Genomic DNA, 23,557 nt, shown 5'->3' with positions numbered 1-23,557 from the left:
TTAACACTAAATCAGAACTATACCGTTTATCGCCGTTTCTTTTGAGGAATGCTTAGATTGCAGTACCCTGTAGTGCTGCCATATCTAAAAGTAAGAACTATATATTGTACTAAATACTAAAAAATTTTATCTACTCTCTATACTATCTTTTGTTTCAAAACAAAATATAGAAGTTAAATTCAGAAAATCTTGTTAAATAAATGATTTTGCTAAAATAAATTACACCACATTAGTAAATTTGGCGACATATTATTAGCATTTAGACTTGCGGCGAGAATATTGTGGCGATTAATATACGAATAGTTCCGAAAGTAGTCGAATCTCTGGACCACGATGATTTTTAATGTATCTTATCAAAAATGCTCGAAGGCAATGAATATGCTAAATCTATTGAATTAAATATGGTTGAAATTCTCAAAAATCTGTTATTTTCTAAAATCAGACAGTCTGGACGTTGAAGAAGCTGTTTTAAGATTTTTACAGGCAATGTGAAATATTCAAAAAGAGGAAAAATTAAGATCACACGAATTTCCTAAAAACCGCCATTTCGAAACGTTTCAACATCGTGGATTCATTGCTTGCCAGGATTTTCTGTAAAGAAAAGTTTTCTTGGGAGGATGTCATGGAGATCTTATTAGAGGAGCCAGGGTTAGTCCAAGAGGGCTATTCATATCAACAACGCAGCTAACTATTCATGATCATAAAATATTGTTTTGCATATAATGGGATCAGAGAGGTATATTGTATTAAGAGGTGCTAAAATCGAATGAAATTATTATTGGATATATCTATCGATGTCAATTGTACAAAGTGTACTACATGTTGTTGCCAAAGAGACCGGCAAAAGCAAATTGTAGCTATAGTAGTTGCGAGGGATACCTTTTTGCAACTTGAATGGGAAGCTTTACAGCACCCAGCGTAGTCTCTAAACATATAGTCAAGCCAATAAAATAATGTATTCACGTCATTTAAATTAATGACGTCAAGACGTCGCAACGTTGCCGCATCAACTTTGAGTTTTAGTTTATTCTGGTTTTGACCTATATCAAAGTTCTAATGTGAGTAAAATAATATTATGAATTAATCAGTCTAGATCTGTTTAGTTAGATCTATTTTATTATACAGTAATCCTTACATGCGGGCGCACTAAACGCGATTTCGCTTATCCGCGATTTCGTTTTTCCACAATTTCGCAAAATATTGACAATGCACCCGAACATCCGGAGATCTCAAATTTAATCAACTCCAACATGATAATACAATTTTTATTTCCCAACACAGCCTCGCTTCTTCAAGCATTCAGTCGCATCTTACAATTAATGGAAGCAGATCCTTCGTTGCCTGTTACCCAAAGTTGAAAACAGTTTATTTTTTCCTTATTGCATAACCATAATTAAAAATGCAGTAACATTTTACAAGTTATGCATCAAATACATGGAGAATGTTTTGAAGTTTTCCAGTCAAAAGATGTTGAAGAAGTTTTAGTCACTAATTACAATGACTTCACAGAAGAGGATCTCGTTGAAATCTTGGAAAGCAATACAAATGATGAAGATGACACTTCTCAAAGTTTTTGTACCTAGATTTTTCTTCAATAATGCATAGACAAAAATTGAAATATAAATCTTATAAAATGACATGGTTTCTTCTTTTAACCCGTACATGTATGGATCCCTCTTCAACTGCGGTTTCAAAACTGCTGCAAGAATTACAGCATTTACATTGTACTCTATTTGTACCTAACAGTGAAGACCTAACCTCCCCTAATAAACAATTGAACTATACTTGGATACACAAGTCATGTATTTTACTTTCATTGGAGCGCATATCTTCGTGTTACCTTCATTGCTGTGTTTCTATATCAAGTAATTTTTAAATAGCTGTATTTCTCCTTTGTGTTTTTCTCTTTCTGTTTCTTCTCTTACTACTTATATAGAAATTTCTTGATAAGATTATATTTAATCACTGCATTCTCTCTAATACGTGTGCCACATTTTAAAAACAGTTGGTATTCATATTCTCATACATTTTAACCTTAATTCTGAATAATTACACACATATCAAAACACACATATTATTTACACTACAACAAAATTTCTTGCAGAATATGCAGTGACAAGGAGGACCATTTGTGACCATTTTAATTAGTTAGCTGACCTACTGTGTATCTTTTCTTATTCTTTTTACACTATTTTTATTAGTGCTTTTCATTTTCAGTTTAAGTGTGGTTCAATGTTCTTTTTGGATTTGTTTAAGTATCCTTACACCATTAAAGTATATTATCTCAATATTTTCTATGGATACTTTCTAGACTAACAGTTTCTTCTGAAAATCTAGTATTGAATTATGTTTATATCATATGTTTTTATATATTTCATAAATATGATATCGATTAAAGTTACAACATGGTAAAATTTTCCAATAAAACTTCAGAAAGTTAATATTTAATAAACCAATACTTACCTTTCTAACGCATGTTACTGGCATGAGGACGGGCTCTGATAATTATCACTCATGTTTAGAAGATAATTAGACAAATTTGATAGGCTCATTTGCTATATATCAGCCAACATTCTATCTTTATTTGTCTAGAATGAAATTAGTAGTAAAAGCACTCAGTTTTAAAGGAACTTTTAACTGCTATAGGCAATATATTTGACATCATGATGATCACTGTTATTTTGGATAGACTGTAGTACCTTCAGATTACGATTTGCTCAGATATATGATATATGAGTATACCATACTAGGTCATACCTTCGACAGGGTATCTTCGTTATAAAAATTGGAGAAAATTGTGAAAATAATGGAAATATTGTATTATATGCATATTAATATTGTATAATTTTTTATGAATAAATGAGGTGAAGTGAATAATGATCAAAAATGAAATGAAAAACGAAAGAAAATTTATGAGAATGCAGTTTTAGTGTATTTTCTAGATAGTGTTCTAGATTTTTTCTATTCATTTATTATTATAGCGATTTTTTATTTCATAATTATTACGTGTAGTCTACTCCGTGGTACTAGGCTACTCTACGTATAAAGGGAGAAAAAAGGCTATTTTATTTAGGTTTGTCTGTCTTGAGCTCAAAATTTCCTAGAGCTTATATGTTTGTAAATATCTCTATAATTTTTGCATTATAAAATATATGACATGACAAATAGATTTAAATTAAAGCCTTATACTTTATTACTTTACGTTCAATAGTTTATATATGTGAAAATATCGAAAAATTAATTTCTTAATAATTATTTCTTAATTTCTAATGAAACTGAAAAAAACATTTTGCATTTAACTACAAAACTATAGCTAGTAAGCACGTTTAGGTTGCATTTTGAGTTAATTTATGAATATATATATATATATATATATATATATATATATATATATATATATATGTATATATATATATATATATATATATATATACATTATTTTTGAATTTGAATCAAAAGCATTTTTATTGATGGACAGTTTTATGAATCAATATGACTCTGATAAAGTATTAGGAATATATTGTTTTTCATTTGATTTTACCAATTTATTTGTATCTATATACAAAGACGTACATCCTTATTACTACTTACTTAAACAAAATCATAACAAACAACCAACCAAATAAATAATATGAAAAAAGTTTTTGAAGTACACAAATAGTATTTTTTCGAAAACTTTTCTTAATACTGTATATATTCATATAGTTGTGTACATTATTTAATAGTTGCTTCAGGAATGCCATTTTTCTATGATTTTAGAGGTCTTTAATCTAATAAAATAAAAAACAAATTTTTTACTAAAATTATTATATAAATGTTTTTTATAAAAAAATAATACATAGATAACTATTGTTAATAATGAAAATTTTTTCTAACAATTTGTCTTAAATTTTTTATTTCAAAAAATCACATTGTTCAGGTTATATTAGAAAAAGCTATAAATAACAGCTACCTTGTTTGTATTCTAAAAACAAAAGAAATATTGAATCGCTTTTTTCGGTGTACTGAATAGATCTTTTGTAAAAGACTTTACCATTATGGAAGGCTTAAAATGCTTTTGTTATTTTAGAACTTGAGATACTAAACAGGCCGGATTATAATCTAATTAAGCCAATATTATGATACACCCTTTTTATTTTTTTTTTTATATTAAAAATGAATGTACTTTATAAATATAGAATGAATAAAAAGTAAGCTGACTGGTAAACTGGAATTCCCAATTGACGACCTATGACAAGCAATAAACTCATCGTGAGGAATGTATGGTAATAAATGAATGTAGTATGGATATGGTCAAATCGCTATACTGGCCTCTGGTTTTCTCAATAAAATTTTTGGAGGAACCGGTTAGCTGTGGAAAGTGTGTGATTGTTGGTTTTATAAATTATAATGTCCACATCTGGCCATAAAAATTACACTGTGTTACACACCATTTTTCATCATAACATAAACATAAATAAGATTACGTCTTTAAAATAGCTTATTTTATTGTTAAAAACATTAACTATTGATATGGCTGTCTAACACGTGAAGTTCCTTAGTAATGGTGTGAATACTCTTTACGCTTAAAAGCTCTATTACTTCACAATGACAGCCGATATCCTTCCATATCTATTGCATATTCAATGGTTTCAAAAGAAACGTATGAAAACATGAAACTGTTTTTAGAATTAATCCAATACAAAGAGTACAACAGGAAAGTTTTTGTGATTTAGAAATTATTGCTGACAGTTCAATTGAAAAGTCCCCGGCCTGACACATAAACGTCGGTACTAGAATTAAATCCATATGATTTTGAGTTAGCCCTAACCTTCAAGAGATGCGTGTATAAATTTGGCAGCTGTTAGATCACCAGTTTCTGAATTATAGCATTTTGAGTGAAGCAATTATTGTTAATGTGAAAAAAATAGATAAAAAGGAATATCGCGTGATATAATATTCCTTTTTGAAGAGAAAAAATACAGTTGAAGCAAAAACTTGCCTTGATGCCTAGTTTCAGGATACTGCCCCAGGAAAATCAACCATCACGGATTGGTATGCTAAGCTTAGACGTGGTGAAATGAGCACCGAAGACGATGAACGCAGTGGATGCCCAAAAGAGATTGTTACCGAAGAAAACATTTTAAAAAATCCACAAAATGATTTTGAGTGACCGTAAATTGAAATTGAATGAAATAGTAGACACTCTAAAGATATCAACTGAATGTGTAAATCATATCATTCACGAATATTTGGTTATGAGAAAGCTCTGTGCAAAGTGAGCGCCACCCGAGCTCACTTTTGACCAAATATAACGACTCGTTGATGATTCAAAGCAATGTTGGAAGATGATCAAGTGTAATAAATTTACAATGTTTGCGTTGATATGTGACAATGGATGAAACATGACTCCATCATTTCACTCCGAAGTCCAATCGACATTCATCCGAGTGGACTGCACACTATTTCCTGGTCTCAGACCTCAAAAGAATACTTATTGGGAAGAAACTTTCGTCGAAAGAAGAGGGAATCCCGAAACTGAGGTCTATTTTGAAGCAAGAGACAAATCGTACTACAAAAGTTGCATCGAAAAGTTGGAGGGTCATCATAATTTTGCAGAAAAATATGTTTTACTATGGCAGGCCGCGGACTTTTCAATTGACCTGTTATGGTATTCTTGTATTAATGATATGGCCCCAATTAATGATTTATATGTCTTAAAAGTTAATGAAAAAAAAAAGAGTAAAATATTAACTACTGACGGATCTCCTGTTAATGTATATCTCAACGAGATTCATTTGGAGCTATTCCAGAAATTAAGGTACTGGCGATCAGTAACACAGACAAAGAAATCGCTAAGACGTCTGCCGCTGCAATAATAAACTGAATGAAATCCTTTTGTACGGCTTCGAGGCTGTTGCAATCTTACATCTGCCGGTTTAAGGTCTTTAAAGTACGATGCAAACATAATGCAAAATCTACGCACTTTTCTCCGAGGTCGTATTAGAAATTAAGATATTTGATTAAGGTGCGACAATCACTAAACAGTATCTCTCTAACTCTGCATATTATAATTTGGTTTGGTCCAATAAGTGATTAAAGCATTCGTCACATACTTGTATAGCGAAATGGCCCTTTGAGTGAAAAATGGAGTAAATAGATCTGAAAAATACATAAATTAAGGAATGTCATTCCATTTAAAAGATAGAAGACATGTGGTAGAATGAAGAATAATCTTCCTGCGCTGCGGCATCTACAGAAGCGTATTAGTAGAAAAATAGACACTGTTCCCGGGCTGACTGTAAATTGATGATGACGATGATGATATTAAATTATTAATCTAATGTATTTTCCCTGGTTAGGGGAATGTTAATTCATAAAGAATCAATTAAACTTAGTACTATAATACAGATTCCTTCAATTATATTTCATTATTGAACTCAATCGACCTTTTGCTTAAGTAACACATTATTAGTTTTTGCTTGTGATTGAAGTTTCTGGACACATTTCGTGAAGATCGTCCAAAATAAGTTGTTTTTTTTAATTAAATTCTCGTTTTTATTATTTTATTATTTTATTTATTGGAATTATGTAGTCTTGGATGTTCTTGATTATTACAAATTCGGCCAAACATGTTCCTTAAAATTTCAATTTGAAGGATTATTTGAGGTACAGTACCCTTTTATCTTAGATATATTATGAGATTAATATATGTATGTCTATATTAACATGTCTTAGTAGGTTATCAGTACAAGGATATTAAAAAAACCCATTCATTATTTTTAGCGTTGGGAACTATCTACTGAAAGCAACTATAGTAATTGACTAGTTTTTACAATCGACTGTTTCAGTCGCTATTTTCGGTCCTACTAGTTTCATTCGACATACTAGCCGCCATCTTGAAAATAATGTACCGAATTTATGCTTACGTAGATTTGTATGTAACTAGTGTCTGTAGGATGATTGTAAAGAACAATATGTTGTACATTTATAAAGAACCATTTTAGGTCTTTATTTTTCAAGATTATTTATTATTATAAAAGAGTAAAAGGAAAAATAGTTTTGATTGATTATATATTTATACTATCGTGGCAGCTATTAGATCTCTTTGATTAACTTTCTCAATTTTCTACGTCTCTCGATATTTGTTCGAACCTTTTGAATGTTAAGGCTTCTTTCATTAAAGTTTCAACGATTTGTAATCTTAGAATATTCCTCATTAACAATAAATAAGATTACTATTATATTTAAAAAGGGTGCGATGATTAAATAGTTGATAAAGATTGACTGAGAAAATATGATTCAAATATGTAATGTTTGCTATCACGAATAGAAAAACAGTTGAAGCGTGCGTTTGGCTGAAATAGTAATTTTTATTTCCACTCACCAGTTTTTTGACTATCGACTGTTTCGCCTGCTCTCAGTCGATAGTTCCCAATGATAATTATTTTAATAAATAATTCTTGTTGATCTTAAATATTAAAATATAAAATACAAATATGAAGTGTTCCTTGATATTTTTATATATAAGAAAGTCTAATTTCAACTTAATGGTCAGGTATTAGTATTAAATATATATAATTGTTAAAGTATAAGAGCTTTTGGTTAGTCTTCTATCTGCAAATTAATATTTTAAATACTTATAAAAATACGCTATACCTCCTGAATATTAACAATTGAAATTTATTGTGATACATAAAATACTATTAGTATTCAAGTAATTAGAGAAGTTCAGAAGTTACGTTTAATTTAAACAACTACAAGACTGGGTATAAAAAAGGGGTCCTTAAAATTACCGAACGGGTCAAATACTTGTTCTAAAAATAGACCTTGCTGCGGTCGAAAGCTCACAGTGCCAAAAGTAGGCGGTGCCTCTTTTGGCTGCTGTACACAAGCGTATCTACTGGGAAAAACAAACACTAATGAACATCCTTTAAAGGATTGTCAATTAGTACCAATAATGTATGTGATAGTTGCAGTAGCAATTGATATTTGTTTGGTTCCTCAAATTTATAAAGTTTCATTAATTAACATTTCATTATTTCTTAATAGCAAAGAAATTTATTATAACATTAAAACTCGTGATTGTTAATAAACAATCGTAATTAATCGGAAGATTATGTATTTCTAATTGCTGCTATGCCACACATGCATGCCGAAAAAATAATGATGTACCAATATTTTTCGATATATTAAAAAAAGAGTGTATCGATAGTTGTAAATGAGAGTATTGAACTTTCAGTTATATTTGAAATTATATAAAATATAGTTATTAAAAACTTAGGATTTTCGAACGAGTGTATGGATCTTTAGTTTCTTAGAATGTTGTGAATTTTGCGTGAAAAAGTAGAGTTGGAGTTAAAAAATAACGACATTGTTAAAAATAAGTTGTAGCGTTCGCGTTTTTCCGTCATGCTCTCTATATCGAGAAACTTACAGAATGTCTGGATTCATATCAGACTTCATACCATCACTGTGCGTCGGGGTGCTTTTGGCTCCACGAAATGTTACCTGGTCTGCGCGTCAGCCGATTGGGGACACTCACCAGAAATGAGACTACTCTCATAGAAAAAGATTCCTCGAAGTTATCAACCTTCAGTAGTGATAAGCCTATCTTGTTAGTCTACAAGGTTTTATGGGAGAATATATTTTTATACGTTTATAATTTTATAATATTACATATCATATGATATTTCATATTAAAACACTTTATATTAGAGCATTTTATATTAGAACATGTCATGATATCATGAGATACATTTTATAATAGGATAATTCACGATAATTCATAAGTATATGTTTCCTTATAAGCTATTTTTAGTCCAGTTTCTTCTATCGTAGTCCCATAGCGATGTAGAATAGAGCTGTCTTTATTAATTAAATTTTAATTTTATTGTTTTCTTTGATTCTATTTAATACATTGTTACTAGTCGTTGACGATTAATACACATTTTGTCTTTACAGTAACACACATCTAGATATATACCTAGATATATAAAGATATATATCTAGGAGGACCCATCGGCCCTATTTTAGTCGCTAGTTTAATAATGTTTATGTATTAATACTGCTGTTTTTCTATTAATTGTACCCCACTATACTACAGAAGATAAAATGGTTTGATTCTTTTGAGACTGTGTTCTGTTTTGGTATTATTCAAAAGTTGCATTACCTCGATATTAACATGAGAATAGAGTCTGTCCTCATGTCTTCTTGCAACTCACCTGATTTTCTGTGTGTCAGTCGGTATCTGAAGATCTCGGTATAAGTAACCAATCCTCCGGGATTTTGGCGAACCTTCAATATTTCTCAGGACTCTGATCTGGGAGATTTGTATTTTATTTGTATTAGTTTTCGTTGAACATCCCCACATTTGTATTCCGTAGACCCATATAAGTTTAAATATTTGCTTATATAATAGTAATATTTTATGTACTGGTAACTGTGATTTTCTTCCAATTAAATAATACATGTTTCTATATTTTAACTCCATTTCTTTCCTTTCCTTTTTTACATGTTCCTTCCAGCGAAGTTTTGCACCAAGATTCATTCCTGGATCCTTGCATTGTTGCTATATGGAATGATTAACTATATGAACTATTATTTACTCTTATTTTTCCTTATGCGGTCTGATTATATATGAACTGCACATGCCCAGATTTGTTTTCCTTAATTTTTATTTTCAAAATTTGGGTCCAATTATTTATATTGTAATTTGCCTGTTGTAATATTCTTCTGGCATTTGTAGAGTAGGTAAAAAATTGGCCTCAACACACTTCCTTTTGGCACACCTGCTATACTTTATTTTATTAGTAGGCCTCCATTTGTTTAAATCTAAATATTTACTAAAAATCAAATTAATCTTCTTCCGAGGATTCGTTTTTTTCTTCTCAATCCAAGGTGAACCTAATTTCTTGAAATAAAAATTAAACTGTTGTTAAGCCAGGCCGCGCGCCATTCACTGGAGTAGATAATCTGAAGAAACAATATCTAGAGCATGAGACGAGAAGATCTAGGATGCCCCATTTTAGTGTTTTATGATATATTAGAGCCACTAACATACAGATAACAGATCCACAACTCTATTGAGTCAATTTATTAATCAGTTATTTCAGACATTTTTTATTGTCATTACGATTATAAATTTGTCATTATTATTATAAAGGTTTCCTTACTCGGTATGTACAAGGAATAGACAAAATAGATCACCATGTAATATAATATATCTTGTTAGATATTGGCAACACTACTTCCATGTAGATAAGCGTATGTATTACTCAGTTTGCATGCCAAGTCTTGTACGCTTTGTTCTACCACCGTTACTATCCAGGGTAATGACAGAATACACAAAACACAGTACAACATTATCGACAAAGAGGAATGGTGGGCAAAGCCCTAAATTAATTGATAGAAACCCACGAACATTAAAAAGAATTGTGTCCAGACAACATATAACAAGCGCGGCAAATCTGACAGCAGAACTCAACACTCAACACTCGACTCACAGTCGAATAATACTGTTTCGACAAAACACAACGGTGGGAGCTCCACAAATATTTAGCTGAGTCATCGCTAAGCTGCTCTAAAAGTGATGCAACTATCGATAAATCATCATTTACAATGTTTCCTAGAAATTAGTTTAGATATGGGGAACCCCCAATGGAACCTACTATAGTCCGAATCTATCTGCTTCCTAAACTCGAGCCCCCAAGGGCGGGTTCAGTTATGATTTGGCCGATATCTTCAATGATGAAGTTCTTAATATGCCTACTATGTTGCTGCCAAACACTTTCGTATTCCAAGGTAATAATTCCCCTGTAAACACAACTAAAAAGCTCAATCTTGCTTGGAAATCATCATGACATCATCAAACATTATCCCTGCCGCGCACAATTGCCAGATCTAAACATAATTCAACTTTTATCGGGAATTTTAAAGCAGATAATAAGGAGGAATAAATTTACAATCTTTCTGAAGCAATTTTGGTGCAAGAATGAGCTGTAAAACATCAACTAGATAGTATTTAATCTATTAATTAACAGGTTTGTTCGCATATTAATAAGAGTAAATATTTAGTATATTGAGGTATTAGGTATTTATATATAATTAGTTAAGGAAAAAGTAAATAATTCGCTTTTTTTCATCCTTTGACCCTTTCTTTTCCCTTTTCGGGTAAAACCATAATTCCTTTATAATAGCTCTTCTGACATGTCTATGTGAGAAACTGAACAGAATGATTCACAAGTCTCTTTTAATACTAAGACTTTTAATATTTTAAACCTTTATGCTTGGAATGTCCTAGGGACTATAATATAGATGCGACTTCGATTATAATAACCGAAATAACTTTTTCCACTTACTTTAAACGAAAATATTCATACATGTGATATTAAATATTTTTGTTTTTACGACATCGTAGAATTGGGATAATAACGAACTGGGAAAATCGTAATGTAACAAGCAGTAATAAAAATACGACTCATTGTATTGAACGTTTTCCGGAATTTGTTTCTTAACAATCTGACGTAAATTTATAACTTCGGTATGACGCAAATGTATAACCTAGACAAAATATTATATATAATGGTATAATATAGTAGTGCGTCATTCATCGATTTAACTATTAATAATACCAGGTGAAATAAACAGGATATAAAATATTTGGTTGGAAAAATAGCTGGGAAAATGTTGAAACGAATGAAAATTATTTTATTTTGTCATTCATAAATGAGTTATACAATCGACTATTTACTAATGTTTTGGCGAGTTTAATAAATTTTTAGGGAGATTTTAGAGCAAAAGTTACCAGTCAAATATTACCTTGAGTACAGAACTCTAGGAATACTCACTGCCATAGATATGACTTTGTATGAACTTTTTTCATTTGCTTGACTTCAAAGTGCAGCTGTCTTTAATTAGTGAGCTAACATATGAATTCAATTCGAAAATAAGCCGGCTTGGTTGGCGTAGTTGTCTCTTTGACAGGACGGTTCTCCTGCTGTTACGATAGTCGCGGGTTCGAATTCTGCTGGAGCATGGATGTACTTTATGTTTGTGCATAAATGACTATATAGCCATCCCAGTTCCCCAGTAACTAGGCTGGGTAAGACCGGATGTCTTCTGGGATGGTTTCTAAGTTAGTTACCGCCCAAGTCGGTGGGCTTCACTTGATCAATCCAATGGTATCCAGTTAAAGCACGCACAGGACTTCAAGTATTTGTGATGTACAATAACATAGTAGAGGAGAGTGGCATTTACGGCTAAAGTAATAAGTCGCACGACCAACCTGCAGGTGCTTTCTCTAGGATAGTGCGGATTGGATTCCTCTCTTTTTTGCACATTTATTTTTTTAATTCTTTTGTTTCACTTGGAAAGTTTACACTGTTAATGTTTCCCTTCGAGGTCAGACTAAATATAAAGTTATTCGATTAAAATGCTACAGTCAGTATACAGTTGAACAAATCCAAAGACGTAGATTGCAATGATATGTACATATCTGTATAATATATGGAGAAGGAATTACTTATATTCTTCTGTGGCGATCTGTGATAGAAGACACAGGAAACAGTTTCAGTTGGCTATGGATTGATAGTGATGATAATGACATGTTTATCACTATAAAAATTCTTACTCCAAGGAATGCAAGAATAGAAGAAGAGAAGTGCGTTTAATAAAACAGTCAACCCACGTCGTCTAAATCTATGACGTCAAAACGTTGCAATGTTGCCGGATCAACTTTAAGTTTTAGTTAATTTTGTACTTAACAAGATCCTAAATAAAAAATAAAAATAAACCGAAATAAAATAACGAAACAAAAATAATGTTATTAAATATAATTTAATTTTCTAACTCTGACTACTTAGTGGCCTCGGTATTTTAATTTAATCAGAGTGATAACAAGGAAAGTGATAAAACAACCTTGGCCGGTTTATTATCTGTAATTATTATCATTAATGATTTAAAGAATTTTGTACACATTTGACACTTAGGCGAATGTTCTAGGCTGATTCGATTACATGTCTGAATGTATTAAACAATATTGATTCTCTTTTTAACTAGAGTAAAATGAGAAGGAACATTTTGTCTGATTTTAAATCGAATTTACAAATTGCAATGGACAATACATTTGACATCGTGATGACGTGAGGTTACTGTTAGTTTGAAAGGACTATATGTTGAAATAAGTGTCAACCACAAAACAGTTGAATAAAAAATATTAGCTTAAAATAATCAGATTTCAAAAGTCGTTTGAAAGTGTAATAGCATACAAATAGAATATGCTATAGAATATAATGTTTTAATAGAAATCTCTTCGATAATATTTTGTAAATTTCTTCAAGGTTGATAGTACTTGTATTCTGGTTGGTGTGATTGCCTATAACCGATGGTGAAATTAAAAAAAAAACACGATAATGATTGGTTTCAAATAATGTAATCACATCATTATAAAAGTAGTCGGAAAGATTTTAGGATCAGTAAATTCGAGAGCAAATTACACATTCTTAAATTTTATTTACAATTGTAAACAAGCTAATTTCTGATATTTTATGAGACATGTGCGTTCCTAAAACATTATTTTAGATCTCCAACAGCATTGCATACATTTTTTAGATTTTCCTAAAGAACTGTAAACTCCGACAACCAGAGTTTTAGCATCATGTATATTTACATTATACAAACGTTTCTAAATTAAGCGCATAACGGTTATCGAGTCATTTTTTAAACTTAACAGTTTTTTTCTTTTTGTTGATTTTGCACTCACTTTACACTATATGTAAACAGAAATCATAGATATTTTTTACTCATTGATTTTATTTAAACTTTTACATAGCTAACGGGCGGATGGACTTACATTTAGGTTAAGTTTAAAGTTATACTTGAAGTTGGGAAGATTAATTATTTGGCTGATACTTGCACATGATAGGTAAAGCGGAGAAAAGCAACTGCTGGTATTGCGAACAAGAGGATACCTTCAGACATAAGCTGTTTGTGTGTCCAAAATGGAATATCCTAAGGGTAGATCCGGTTGCAGAGTCCAACATTGTTACAAGGAAGTGAGGATCAAAGAGAGAGCATGGTGAGGATGTTTAGAAGCATCATGCGCACTAAAAGTGAGGACGAACAGCGACGGACGATTGATTGACGATGATGTTGTTGCGCGGTCGGTGGTGTTCGCGATTCTCAGACTGGAGTAGACAAAGCTCACGGCGGTTCCGAAGAGAAGAGGATGTGTTTTTCGAAAAAAAAAAAGGTCAGGAAAGAGAAATGAGGGAGACATATAATTTTCATCATTAATTCATCTGACGTATGGCGGACAATGGCTTTATATATACCCAGCCGGGGAGACCTGTCTCTGAATCAGTTTTGCCTAGATTATGTGATCACCATCCAACAGTCTCTTGATCACTGCTGATCATTTCTCATAGGAGCTTCTGGCGAGTCAGGAAACTTTAAGAATGTGGCTGAGAAGCTGGAATACTTGATATAATGAATTTGGAAGAGAGAGATATCTTTTAAACTCTCAGATCTAATGGTACCAATTCTTGCGTAAACTGGTCATTGCTTCCTTGTTGTTTTACGTATAGTGGCTTAGGTGGTGGTAGTGATCTATCGGTATTGATCTGTCATTGGTGATGCCATCTTGCCAGGCGGTGATTTATTGAGTGATTTGTGACATACAGTTGCAGTAACAAAGATAGTAACTTAATGGTGTATTCTAGTCCAGAAATTCGAATGGATTTTTTATATTTATCGTCTTTAAGAATATGCATTTGTGAGGACTTTTTTAAATTTAAATTATTTTCAGATATATAGCTGTTTTAGTAATGCGGCTAGTTAGTTTCTAGAAGCAAAACTTTAAGCCCATTTTTCCGAAACTACCTTTTCGAGATGTTTAATATGTTCTACTGAACAGATTTACTTCAAATTGGAAGTGAGCCTTCTCTACATATTCTTGTATCGTACGAAGGAGAAAAAGGCAAAATGTGTTCTTAACATGTTAAGGGCTCTTCGTTTCGTGAAAACAAGAAATTAAAAAAAAAATGAATTCCCGAATCTTTTAAAAATTATAAATCTCCAAAAAATAACAAAAATAAATTTAATAGATGACCCATTATATAACAAACTGCTAATTTATAAAATTAATATAGTTTATACTACATATTATATTATCTCAAGCGTTTACCGAAATATAATTTTGGCGGAATATATAAATAATAAGTGTTTAGCTTGTACGATTGTTTTCTTATCGATTTTACACAATGGATAAAACATTATAAGACCTATTTTTATAAGGCCATAGAATTGGGTCACTCGGCATGTTACTCCGTCAATTATTATAATATGAAACATTACATCTCTTGTACTTCCATCATGTGTTAAAGGTCACTACACAAGAATAATTAATACAACCTTCGAAATGTAGGACACGGGAATTTCTCTGAAACGTTTATTTTTAAAAAGAAATTTTTCTTCAATTATTTGTACAAACTTTTTAACATGTTCTTAGGACTTTAGTATTTCAGAATGTATTTATTTATTCAGAAATTAGTTCAAGAAAGATTAGAACTTATCAAGCTTTGTTGGTGTCATTATTGGATTAATTATTTCGCATCATATCTCTAACCTATAGACAGTTGCGAATATCCAGTGATAGCGAAACGAATCTAGAAATCTACCATTTTATATGTACGTTAAAACCTTGATAATTTTTTGTAATTATTGAGACTTATTTAATTAATACATTTTTAGTAGCGGTTGAACTCTATCCAGCAATTTGTTTTTACAATAACTTAAAATTACGTATATATCTAGGATAACCAATTGGTCCTTACTTAGTGTCTAGTTAGTTGTACGACAGAGAATACTTCTCACATTTTTTGAGATTGTTTTGATTTCCTGCATTGACAGTCTGTGCTTGATGGTCTAAGTCAAGATCTTATCAATTTTGTATAGATATTAGAACTTGCTTGTACAACAGCAACTTATTATATACGGTTATTCGAAATTTTCTTTGAGATAAATAGTACACCTTCTTATATTTGAATTTGCGCTCTTTTGGGATTATGAAGATTATGTTAATAAATCTTATCATAAATATCAGTTAAGTGATATTTGGTTGTAGTGTCTTTACAATAGTTATTACTTTTTCAATAGTTCAATTATCATAATAACCATTTGTTGATTCTCAATAATTTTCTTCAGTTCATGATATTTATTTGTTTAGATGATTCTATTTTAGGATTAACCGCCCACAATGTATGTCTATACTGCTTTGGATACATATATAATTTATCAATTTCTTTGGCCTTATTAAACACAATGACATTCTGGTAACAGGTCAATTCAAAAGTCCCCGACCTACTATAGTAAAACATATTTTTTGTCAAAATAATTTTTTTTACTCAACATAATTCCCTTCAAGGATGATACACTGATTATAGCGACCAACTTTTCGATAACATTTTTGTAGTCCTTTGCTTCAAAATAGACCTCAGTCTCGTCGATCACCTCTTCATTCGATGAATATTTGTTCCCAGCGAGCATTCTTTTGAGATCTGAGATCAGAAAATAGTCGCTGAGTGCTAGATCGGGAGAATACTGTGAATGAGGAAGTAACTCGAAGCCCAATTCACGAATTTTTGACAAGGTGCATTGTCTTTGTGAAGCAGCACTATCTTTTTCTTCAAATGCGGCCGTTTTTCAGAGATTTCGTCCTTCAAACTGCCCAATAACACTATATAATCATCGCTGTTATTGGCCCTTACTTTTTCAAGGTAGTCAATGAAAATTATTCCATACGCATCCCAAAATACAGACGTCATAACCTTGCCAGCCGACTATTGCGTTTTCCCACGCTTTGAAGCGGGTTCATCGTGTGCAGTTCACTCGGATGATTGTCGATTGGACTTGGTGGAGTGAAATTATGCAGCCAAAAACCCGGGTTTATTACGCTTGATCATTTTCAAACACTGCTCCGAATCATCAATTCGTCGTTGTTTTGGTCAAAATTGAGCTCGCGCGATATCCAGTTTGCACAGAGCTGCCTGGTACCCAAATATTCGTGAATGATATGATGTACACATTCAGTTGATATCTTTAGAATGTCTACCACTTTATTTAATTTCAATTTACAGTCATTCAATATCATTTTGTGGATTTTTTAAATGTCTTCGTCGGTATCAACCTCTTTTCGGCGTCCACTGCCTTCACCGTCTTCGGTGCTCATTTCACCACGTCTAAACCTAGCATACCAATCCTTGATGGTTGATTTTCCAAGTTTTTGCTTCAACTGTACTTTTTCCCTTCAAAAAGCAATATTTTATCAACACGCTAAATTCCTTTGTATCCATATTTTTCACAATAACAAAATGCTATAATTCACAAACTAATGATCCGACAGCTGCCAAATTTATACACGCATCTTTTGAGGATCATTTAGGGCTAACTAGAGAACATATGGATTTAATTCTAGTAGCATACAAGTAGAGATAACCCGTATATTTTGTATATGCACACTGTCTTTCAAAATTTCGAGTAGAGTTGACGTTTCCATAGTTTTCTTTCATATCTATAGAATGAATGGCTGAAATAGATGGAAAATTATTACCGTTATGTAATAAAACTGCTTTCAAGTTTTTCGTCAAGCCGGCCAATAAATAAATGGCACTCACTGGGAGCATAGGGCCTCCCAATTACTTTAGATTAACCGCATATCGTTGCAATAACAATGTTTATTTTTAATAAGTAATGTAGCCCTCCAAGTTCATTGCGTTATTTTGATATTAATAAGCAATTTCCATAGCCTGAATCTAGAATACAGAAGCTCTGCCGTACTTCTCATCAAATTCAAACATTTTATTTAGTCATTACAGGCTTCTCAGGTAATAAAATGGGGCTTAGGGGGTTCCAGTGATAGTACACATTTTTCATCTTCCTTATTTCTATTTGAATCCTTGACGTTTTAGGAGGTTCAGATACTGGAAGTTGCGAGCTCTGTCACATTGGAGTTGAATATGAATCAAGGTCAGGATATTCCATGGGTTTTAGGCTTTACGTCATTTAGTAGGACTATTTCGGTGACAAATTCTTGGTACTAGGAATTTTGTTCTGCGTTTTTCGCCTCGATACCAAACTGAGATAAATACCAACATACTATGAACATTTATTTATTTAATAAAAATATTTTTTTAAGCTAAAGATCTTCTAAACCTTCTGAGCATCTTTTGTAATTAGTGAAGGAATATATGGGCTGGGGTTTGTATGGATTTCGAACATGTCAATGTGACAGTTACGATATATATAACTCAAAAAAGCATTATTATTATAATTACCACGTTTTTTGTTTATTTATTTTACAGCATAATGAATAAAAACGATACATAAATGTTAGGGCCAAGATAATTTTACATTTTAAGAATTGGTGATTTGTGTTATTCTAAGATATGGTGCGTTATGTGCTGTAAATTCACCAGATTAACTTGTAGGCTGCATATTTTTAATCAGTCTTTTAGGTCTTTTAGTTATTTGTAGACTGATCTCTTCAAAATTTCGAAATTACTTGGCTTTAGTCGACCAAAGTCTATGCTATTTATTAAAAATAGGAGAAATATATACCTGATCAGTATAGTGATCGATTCACAACTTTTGTTGCGTATTGGTCGTAGATTTGGTTATAACTATATAAAAATACTTTATTCATGATATAGCTTTGGACCTTTTCTGTTCTTGCTCCATCTTTTTATAATGGAATGAAGACTCTCAAGCCCAATTTCCATTAGATTTTAAGTTTCATAAAATTATGTATGTCTCTGTATTATTAAATATGTTTTTTCTAATATTTTCGGTGAATGAATATGAAATTCAAGTAATTGAATAAACTCATTAGTTATAAAATTTGTAGAAGGTTAATGAGAGTAATTCACGTAATAGTTGAAGGATAATATTGTGAAGACTTTAGTTTGTATAAAACTGTGTATTATTAGTATTTAATGATAAAAGAACAGTAAACATAACATCTTATTTTTGAAACGTTAAAGATTTTGTACCATTATAGGTTTGTTAATTTTATTCTATTCGAGTTTTAGACTGAACAATGGTCTTTTAATTTAAAAATTAAAACACACATATTACAACTAGTTGTTCAATATATAATAATTTTTTACTGTTATTATTTCAAAGTGTCTTGTATGTTCAACCCCTGGGTAAGACCACTGTTGTTGATCATGAGGTGTTAACAATGGTGCAAAGAAATGTTTATAATTTTAGATTATATTGATATCGGATTTCTATGAGGAACCCCGTAATTGCACACTCTGGCTCCATAATGGCTTTCATATTTGCTTATATAATAAGAATTTATTGTGAAGTGATAATTTGGTAAAGAAGTAACATTTTTGGGCCTGAGAAAAATGAGTGCACAATCGAACATAACCCTATCGAATATAATCATTTTCTTGGTAAAAACGTATTCACGAGAACGTTTGACTCCATCTTGCAATATGTGAGAAAATCTAAAATGCAAATCCACCCATCCTATCCGCTGTATTTACGAGACATTGTTACTATTGACTGCAGATTGCTTTAAGAGATATAAGAGAATATATTGTTCGATATGGAACTTGAAATTTATCTGACAGCAAGCAAAAAAGTAGGCAGAGATTGTCGATATTTGTTAAATATGTTAATTGATTTTGTTTTAAATTAAACATATTTCACACCACAAAATGACAGGATATAGCATTAAAAACACATTTACATATGGACTATATCGATTATTTTAAAAATTCATTTATTTAAACATTTATACTAGCTGCGCTTATGGAGAGGAAAGAAGGTTTCAGTCTAAACAGAATGGATTTAGGTAGGTTATTGCGCTGAATTTCGTGTTGATGACGTTACAGTGGAATTATTGATTTTTGCTTAACGCCCACGCACATTTCCCTACTCCAGTTATGCGTTTCGTTCATCAGACTGTTCTTTCTCATCGTCCTGTGGATTATATAGATTATTTAAAGTTATTTGTTTAGTTAAATTTCGATTTGCACCTGAGCCAACTGTTTTTTTTTCAACGTTTGCCCGATATTAACAAAGGAAAGATACAATATTATCAACGTACCGTTAAATTTTATTTAATAAAATTGCGTATTGTTTAAAATAAGACGTTAAATACTTGATCTAATGCTATGACATTAGTATTAGCATTTCTTGGAGATTATCAACACTAATCCCAGACATGTTAACGAAATCTAACAGACTAGCCTCTATATTGATCATTCTAAGGAAGTTTACAATAATAAGGAAATAATTCACTATCGGTATCAGGTATAATATTTATAATTTTAAAAAAATAATGACAAAATTTACCTATTTAATATCTAGACAACCAAATAAATTATTAAAATTCTGCTAATATAAAAGTAATCATAATGTGTAACTGTGTACAAAGTAAATTTATATTCCAAATAAAGATCGATACCCTTGAGGAAATCAAATCATTTCAGCAGATTTTGAGGGAAAAGGAACTTTCAATAAATGATATGAAAAATCTATGCCGTGTTCTAATAATTAATAAGTTTCTGCATTGCCTTAAAATATGGGTTTCTCACAATTAGGACCCTATGGAACACTTTCTAGGCACAACTCTCACTTCAAACCATGAGGAATTAATTTTGTTTTGTATTATTCTGTTCTAATTTTATAACAGCTCTGTGAGAAGATGATAGGTCCTCAAAGGGTCAGAGCAGGTTTTCCTCCTCGAGCTAATCCCACTCAAGCTATACATCAGCAGATATGATGCCGCCTACAATTGGAAGAATATCTTTGTAATAAGATGTATTTGTGGCTCGCCAGGTATGTAGCTGTGGCTGTATATGCAGATAATGCATTTTAATCAAGAAATAGTCAGACTGTATAACTCAAGAATTTTCTTCATTAACGGATATGAGAAAAGTATATTATTGTTAGTTTGTAGAGAGCTTTCCAAGGCAGAGCACATTAGTCATGTTTTAGCATGTAACAGGACAATTGAAATGTCCCTGACCTTATACATAGATGGCAATACTAGAATTAAATCCCTATATTTTTTTAGTTAGCCCTGATATTTAAAAGATACGTGTATAAATTTGACAGCTGTCGGATCATTAGTTTGTGAATTATAGCATTTTAAGTGAAGCAACTTTTGTTATTGTGAAAAAAATGGATAAAAAGGAATTTCGCGTATTGATAAAATGTTGTTTTTTTGAAGGGATAAAGTACAGTTGAAGCAAAAACTTGGCTTGTTGCCGAGTTTCCGGACACTGCCTCAGAAAAATCAACCATCAAGGATTGGTATGCTAAGTTTAGACGTGACTAAATGAGTACCGAAGACAGTGAATGCAGTGGACGCCCAAAAGAGGTTGTTACCGACGAAAACATTTAGAAAATCCACAAAATGATTTTGAATGGCCGTAAATTGAAATTGAATGAAATATAGCAAACACTCTAGAGATATCAACTGAACGTGTACGTCATATCATTCACGAATATTTGGGTACGAGAAAGCTCTGTGCAAAGTGGGTGCCGCGCGAGCTCATTTTTTTATTTTCTGACCAAAAACAATGACAAGTTGATGATTCGGAGCAGTGTTTGAAGATGATCAAGCGTAATAATCCAGAGTTTTTGCGTCGATATGTGACAATGGATGAAACACGGCTCCATCATTTCACTCCGAAGTCCAATCGACAGTCATCCGAGTGGACTGCACATGATGTACCCGCTCCAAAGCGTGAGAAAACGCAACAGTCGGCTGGCAAGGTTATCGCGTCTGTATTTTGGGATGCGCATGGAATAATTTTCATTGACTACCTTGAAAAAGGAAAGACCATCAACAGGGAGGGACTATTGCATAGCATTATTGGACCGTTTGAAGGACGAAATCGCCGAAAAACGGCCGCATTAGAAGAGAAAGCACCATATCAAAATTGGGCTTCGAATTGCTTCCTCATCCACCGTATTCTCCAGATCTGGTCCCCAGCGACTATTTCCTGTTCTCGTATCAAAAAAGGATGCTCGCTTAAAAGAAATTTTCGTCGAATGAATAGGTGATCCCCGAAACTGAGGTCTATTTTGAAGCAAAGGACAAATCGTACTACAAATATTTTCTCACAATTTCGATACTTAGGAATAATTTCTGAAATATCAGTGAAATTAAATTTAGTTTATTGTAAAACGCTTGTATCCATATTATTTTAACTCAAGTTTGTTTGTTTTTTTGACGGAGCATCATTCACATGACAACAGGTATCCATCAGCTCCCAAATATTTTCATTGTTAGAGAAAAATTAGAATATCCTGTTTGCATTTTTGTTTTGGAGTTTTGAAGAAAAACTGTTCTTTAAAGTTTATATTAGTGCAAAAAAAATTATTAGTAATGGTCAAATTGATATATTTTGACATAATCAACACAATTGGTTATTATTATATTAAATATTTACTATATTGTTATATATTCTATATCCACGTATTATTAATAAAATTATCAAGTTAATAAAACTTTTGTATGCTAAATAATTTTGTTGTCAATTGTGAAATAATTATATTTTTTTACCGTTGAATATCTAAACCAAAATAAATATAGATATTACGAATCATAATTATCAGAACTACGGACATAATTTTATTTTCGAGTATGAAATCATTTTAATATTTACCGTTGGACAACTAAACTCATATAAATATACATTTGTTTATTATTGCAATAGTATTATTGCAATTATTATTGACTGAAAAATATTATATATGAATTTTATTGAATATCTATATACTGCCGTTTATAATAATACTTAATTCAAAGATGCCAAATGTAACTTTCCAACTCAACTCATATTGTCGGCAAATTTTTAGTTAAGTTGTTGTCTACAATAATTTCCTTTTCTGTTTTGATACCACTGTTTCACTTACTGAAATACTCAGGTCATAATAGACACGAAAAATATATCTTAATCACGTCAGTCTCTTGGCTTGACCGTGGGCTTTGAACCACGATCTTCGGCATTATACCTACCTATTGGCGAGTGACCAACTTTAGAAATCACTCCAGAAGACGTCCGGTTTTACCCAGCCAGATTACTGGTGTGACTGGGATCATTTTCCTTGTCGCATTTTACACCTTTACCTAGGACAGTTACAAATATTAAACAATCACAAACATTAATTTACGAGCATGACCCAGCAGGATTGGAACCCTCGACTATCGTACAAACAGTAGGACTCTCCTGTCGCCTTTACCACTACGCCACCAAGCCGGAGATATTGTATAATAAATAAGCATTTTATAAACTCGTAACATCTGTGGTTACAGAATATAGTTAAATATATTGTACAATTTAGCATATGTTACGCCACCTGTTGTACACGCGACATACGTATATGTTTCGGTTTAGGTATTGTTGAGGTCTGGTGATGATTTGAATTTGTTTTTTCTTAAAGGACATGAACCTTATGTGTTCAAACAACATTTTCGTCTCATTGGTATTCCACAGGCATGGAAAATTGAAACTCTCTTTGTATCATAGTTGATACGTTTGGTTAATATATTCTT

General features: G+C 31.8%; 1 protein-coding gene across 2 annotated transcripts in view; it reads left to right on the top strand.

Moving 5' to 3' along the window:
* The window catches only part of LOC143204882 (uncharacterized), a 259,151-nt gene that overhangs the window by 92,152 nt on the left and 143,442 nt on the right, over nucleotides 1-23,557 (top strand). The gene's annotated exons all lie outside the window — the stretch shown is intronic.

This window comes from Rhynchophorus ferrugineus, unplaced genomic scaffold, assembly GCF_030347505.1.
Source record: "Rhynchophorus ferrugineus isolate W39M unplaced genomic scaffold, kcgeb_rfMv2 rfM11, whole genome shotgun sequence".
NCBI lineage: Eukaryota > Metazoa > Arthropoda > Insecta > Coleoptera > Curculionidae > Rhynchophorus > Rhynchophorus ferrugineus.
This window is presented reverse-complemented; position numbering and strand designations above follow the sequence as displayed.